Source organism: Symsagittifera roscoffensis, chromosome 9 (assembly GCF_963678635.1).
Source record: "Symsagittifera roscoffensis chromosome 9, txSymRosc1.1, whole genome shotgun sequence".
NCBI lineage: Eukaryota > Metazoa > Xenacoelomorpha > Acoela > Convolutidae > Symsagittifera > Symsagittifera roscoffensis.
The window spans coordinates 48,632,123-48,638,122 of record NC_087070.1 but is presented as its reverse complement, the minus strand read 5'-3'; the positions used below and the strand labels follow the sequence as shown (position 1 = coordinate 48,638,122).

General features: G+C 39.6%; 1 protein-coding gene across 2 annotated transcripts in view; it reads left to right on the top strand.

The window, feature by feature from the left end:
- The first annotated feature begins 1,494 nt into the window (after window positions 1-1,494).
- Window positions 1,495-6,000, top strand: part of LOC134853994 (pre-mRNA 3'-end-processing factor FIP1-like) — a 39,338-nt gene continuing 34,832 nt past the window's right edge. For both annotated transcript variants that reach the window (XM_063870047.1, XM_063870046.1), the window contains exon 1: window positions 1,495-1,524. The gene's annotated coding sequence lies outside the window, so the exon portion shown is untranslated. The remainder of the gene's footprint in view (window positions 1,525-6,000) is intronic.

Genomic DNA, 6,000 nt, shown 5'->3' with positions numbered 1-6,000 from the left:
CTGTCGACGTGACTGCGTTTCGTTCCAATCTCGCTCGCCCTGGTTAACCTCTCTTCTACTAGGGAAAATCGCGGTTCTGATTTCCGCTCTGTTTTTCAGTTTTTGCGAAAACAAAATGGTCACGTGTCATGCACGCCCGAAACGAAATTTCAAAATCAATTACTTCAATTCAAAGTAATCCTCCTGATTCATGCAATTAGACAACTAATAACCTTAATGCATCTAAATAGTTAATTGTCTCGTCGAACTGATCGAAAAAAATTTCGTTTGGAGCTATGCATTTTTGGTCATTCTGGTCGAATGTAACACTTTTATCTGATATGCCGTTGTAATTTACGACAACCACAATCTTTACGATACCAATTCAGACAATTCTCAAATTCCACTGCCTTGGTTCTGAAAATCATCCGCCTTTTGCTGCACTTTGGGCTTTTTCTGTTCATGCCCTCTAGGATATCAATCTTTTGAGGGATGTCGATAGCCAGAACTTTCTCATAGTCTTTCAACCAAAGGTTTGCCAGAATGAGTGACCGGATGCACCCATTGCCAATCCATTCTTCAGACATACCATGTGTCGTTGCACTTAAAATGGACATTACTAACAGCCATGTACAAAAGGCGTTTCATTGATGTGACATTCGATAGGGAATGGTGAAAATGCAATTTCGCAATCGAATTATTAATGGAACATCTAACCGAGAAGATTGATGGTTTCTATGAATTAGTGACGCTAATTGAACGATCAGACAAATCGGTAAGGGTTAGTTTTTACTGACATGCCCATTTTTAATTTTTTGAGTTGGACGTGAAAGACACGTAACCTTTTATTATTTCGCACACGCTGAAACTGCGAAATCAGAAAGACAGAAAACCCAGTGGCAACAACAACGGAGAAACAAGAGAAGATGGAGATTGTGACTAGAAAGTTCACGAGAACAGGGAAGGGTGTTAGGACGACATCTCTAGCCTTCCGAGAAGAAAAAAGAGCGTTATTTCTCCGGATTCCTGAATCTGGAAGGGTCTCGGGAGAGAACTTTAACTCGTTATTTTAACAACTTTTAGCTTCCTGGTCATGACCTGAGTCGAATTTAATTAATACCAAATTCGTTTTCAGATCATGAGAAGCTAGGAGTTAGGGGAATGGGTTGATCCATCTTCGATGGAGATGATGATTTTTATCTACTGAACAAAATCAATAGTAATATAATAAATAAGTAGTAGCCCTGTTTTTAGGAGTGACCTCGTGGTCTGGGGATACTGAGACCCAGCCATGAGCTCACTATTTTGCATATATCATAAGTTAATTAGAGCGTTCTGATCGAAGCCGGAAACATTAACGTTTTTGTCGACCCGATGTTAGAAAGACCACCAAAAGAACTGACTTTGGCAGAGACGGTGAAAAGCATGTGTTTAGACGCTAGCCAGTCGTTTTAAAACCTAGCGTTATTTTCCATCGATATGTACTTCCGAGCGAATGTTACATGTACTTCTTGACCTAATTGTTGTGATAAACTTATTAAATAGCTTGTCCATTTCAAATACACAAACCGTGTAATTTCAGATAATCTGAGCTAGAGGACTGAATCGATACACTATTAACAAGTCCTACGCCTCTAGCTTCGTGGGTGAAGATTGTTAATGGTGCATATAATTGGAGCCAGTTCCCTTAAAGCCTCAACCGAAGTAGTCCCGAATAAATTGAAGAGAGTATTGTCCCGAATCAGTTTTGCAACGAAAGGACTGAGTCTCAATCCCAAATCTATCCATAACGTCCTGAATCTCGACTTTCTCCTGGAAAAAGGATCACTCAGGAACAAAAAAGAGATAATCCTTTGGCACGACGTGCTGAATAACACGATCACCAAACATCGACTCAACAACAAGAAAGCAGAAACAGTCCCGAACCTAATCAAAACACTCAGAAAGCATAGTTGGAGAATCGAGGCAATTATATATTGCCAAAGGGAAGGCACGAGAAATATCTCGGACGATCTACGAAAGCTGGACATTCTCGTGATACCAGCCGGAAAAAAGCTAATCTCCAGAAGGAAACAAAACGAGTGGTGGTACCAATCCAACCTCCAGAAAATCCACCCCTCAAATATATTGGAAATAAAGTTCCTTGAAACCATACTAAAACGATTTATAAACCTCGAGTCCCTTGTGAAGAAGTATAGACCCCTATTTAGAAAAAGAAAGTCGAAAAAAAGAAGCGATTGAACGAACACGAAAAGAAGTAGGCCTCAAAAGCAAAAGAAGAACACGAAGAAGAATAAGAAAAGCAAGAAACAGTAAGGTTAGAAACTCTTTTTTTAATAGATTTTACTCTGGTAGCTACCTGGAACTTAGTTGTTCTGGAGCGGCCTAAGTGAAGTCTCTAAAAATGAGTAACCGTACACGGAAAAACACAAATAAATCACAGGTTGATGAGGCCTGGACGTGTGTAACCTGTAGAAAAAACTACGGAGATCCCTTGGATCAAGTATTGGAGTGTGATAACTGTGCAAAAAATTTTCGTGCAAAGTGTTTGAAAATGCCAACGGCAGTTTATGATTACATGTCAAAATCTAAAGGAATATGTTGCTGCGACAATTGCACCGGCGATGTAAAGAACCTAATGAAAGACGCAGTGACTCCAAAAACACATCAGGACATATCCAAAATGAGGACCGATCTGGATAAAACTGTTGATTCCGTGAAAATTCTAATGGAGGATTTTTATTACTTCATGAATGGAACAAAAAACAAAGCACAGCCAACAATGTGATCGAATGCAAATCCCTGGAAGATGAAACCAAATGTCACTAAACCTCTGAAATATATTATCCTTGAAGCTGGATCTGAGCAAAAAAGAGAAGAGGAAGAAGATTTAAGAGGAAAATGAAATCTAATCATACACAAAGCACCGGAAAGTAAATCAACTGAACCGAAATTGCGACAGAATGAAGACATGTCATTAATCCGTGAGCTATGCGCAAGCATAGAAATTGAACCAACAATAGTTAAAAATTGCACTATACTTGGCAAAATATCTGAGGACCACGAAAACGAAACGAGGCCAAGACCATTGCGAATCACACTGGAAACACAGGATGATGCTGAACACATGATGAAAAATCTGACAAAATTGAAGTATGCCAAGCATGAGCTAAAACACCTGAAAATCACTCCAGACAGGAGCATGAAAGAGAGGGAAAATGTCCGCTTCCTAGTGCAGCGAGCAAAAAAATTAACAGCAGAGGAACCCGGCAACTTCATTCACATTGTCAGAGGGAACAAATTAATCAGTGTAAAGAAAAGGGAGATAACAATGATGCAAAGAACAACGCCGGAAACAGAGAGCATTTTGAGCTCTGGTTCGGGAATGTAGACACCCTAAACCCCGAAAAGTTACAAACGCTAATACATCAAACAAACCTGTTACCGCACGTTATTGCTCTTACAGAAGCTAAACCTAAGAATTCTGTAAACATATGGAACCCAATTTGGCACAAACTTGATTGCTACAACTTAAAACACAAAAACATGAATCCGAATGAAAAAGGCAGCGGCATGCTACTTTACATTTGCAAAGACATCGAATATAAAGAAATAGACGATGACTCTGGATTCGAGTAACTGCAAGTGTTTAACTTGATTTTAACGGAGGGAGAAGTTGTCATCGCCTCGACATATCGGAGCCCATCATCAACTCACGAAAACAACTCCAACCTCAACAATTTTTTTAAAAAAAATAGGATCAAGTCGATCTAGATACATTGTGCTGGGAGACATGAACTTCCGAGATATAGACTGGAAATATGTGAGCACGAGTCACGTCGAAAACAGCAGAGAACACCATTTCATTGAGGCGGTCAAATATTCTTATTTCGACCAATATGTTGACAGACCAACACGCGTGACCAAAAATAATGAACCGTCACTCCTAGACCTCTTTTTAACTGATAAAACCTTAGAACCATCTTCCATTGAATACATCTCTCCACTGGGGAAAGGTGATCACACATTGTTACAAGCAAAATTCAACCTTTGGACAACAAGGCGCTCCAAAGAGAGACTAAATTACAATAAAGGAAGCTACGATTAACTCAGGTCTGACTTAAAAAATAATCTAATTTACGAAGATTTGCTAACCCCTTGACAAAAATTGGAATAAATTCAAAACTACTCTTGATTCTGCCACCAAGAAATTTATACCTAAAATGAAAATCCGGATAAAGCAACACAAATTGCCAATCTGCTCCGAAGTAAGAGATATACTTCGAGATAAACATAAAACTTGGAAAGATTTCAAGAAAGAGAAGTCGCAAAGAAACTATGAAAACTACACATCGGCTCGAAATAAAGTCAGGAAAATGACACGACAATGTGTTCGAAGGCACGAAGAAGATGTATCCAAAAGCATCAAACACCAACCTAAAAAGTTCTGGAACTACGTGAATAAGAAAATTAAAACAACCGAAACAATACCGGCTCTCAAAATTGGACCAGATTCAGTTCTGTATTTACGATTGAAACACCAGGCAGCTGGGAAGTAGTGGATTACCAAGAAAATCAAACATCTGATGACCTCTTTATCTCCAAAGAGACAATCCTAAATGAACTCAATGCGCTAGACACTACGAAATCAATGGGGTCAGATAACGTACACCCTCGGGTATTGCGAGAACCCCGATACGAAATAGCTGAAATGATGAGTGGTTTAATGGAAAGTTCTTGGGAGAAAGGTGAAATACCAGAAGATTGGAAATGCGCAAATATAACAGCAATTCACGAGAAGGACGCAAAAAGTGATCCTAACAATTACAGACCTATTAGCCTGACATCCATTTGTTGTAAAATTATGGAAAAATCATCAGACGTCACCTTTTTGAATTTTTAGAAAACAACAATCTCATATCAGACAAGCAATTCGGGTTTTTACCAGGGCGATCAACGACCCTGCAGTTACTGAACAGCAGAACTGGACAGAGGTAACGAGGTAGATATCATCTACATTGACTTCCAAAAAGCCTTTGATAGTGTACCCAACAAAAGACTACTAAACACAATTTCGAGATACGGGATCAGAGGAAAAACTCTCGAATGGATTACCTCATTCTTAACAGAAAGAAAACAAAGAGTGGTGTTCAACAAAAGTTTTTTGGAATGGGCACCCGTCATCAGTGGAGTCCCACAAGGGTCTGTACTGGGACCAATTCTGCTCTTAAAATACATAAACTCGATGGGGGATGGAATCACCTCCCAAATGCTCCTCTAAGCAGATGATGCGAAAATCTACAGATCAGTCACAGCTTTAGGTGAAGATGAAGAATTGCAAAATGATGTGAATGTAATTTCGAAATGGGCTGATGGTAGCCTTATGAAGTTCAACATGACAAAATGCCATACGCTCACGTTAACAGGAAGGGTAAAACTAGCGGAACGAAATTACACCTTGGATGGGAATACATACCTTAATAATGTTCAAACCGAGAAAGACTTAGGGGTTATAGTTGACTCGAGACTACTAATCCGTGAGAACATTGCCAAGAAAACAAGGTTGGCCAACGGCATGGTCGCGATAATACGGAAAAGCTTCATCTATCTTAACGCTGAAGTACTAACAACCCTATATAAAGCCCTAGTGAGAACGCACCTGGAATACGCAAATCAGTGTTGGAACCCATACCTGAAAAAGGACAAGATCATGATTGAGAACGTTCAACGGCGGGCGACAAGACTGGTCGCAACATACAAAAACTTAGTTACCCGGAAAGACTGAAAGCTCCAAAACTGCCAACGCTGGAGTATAGAAGGAAGCGCGGAAGAATGATAGAAGTCTTCGAAGTTTTGAATGGAATGTACGATGCCGCAGCAACGGAAGGACTGTTTACGATCAATGAAGAGACACCAGAGGGAAATCGTACAAAATTTTAAAGAGGAAAACCAAAACAACAGCAAGAAAAAACTTCTTCACTATCGCAGCCATTAACGAATGTGACATTCGACCAGAATGGA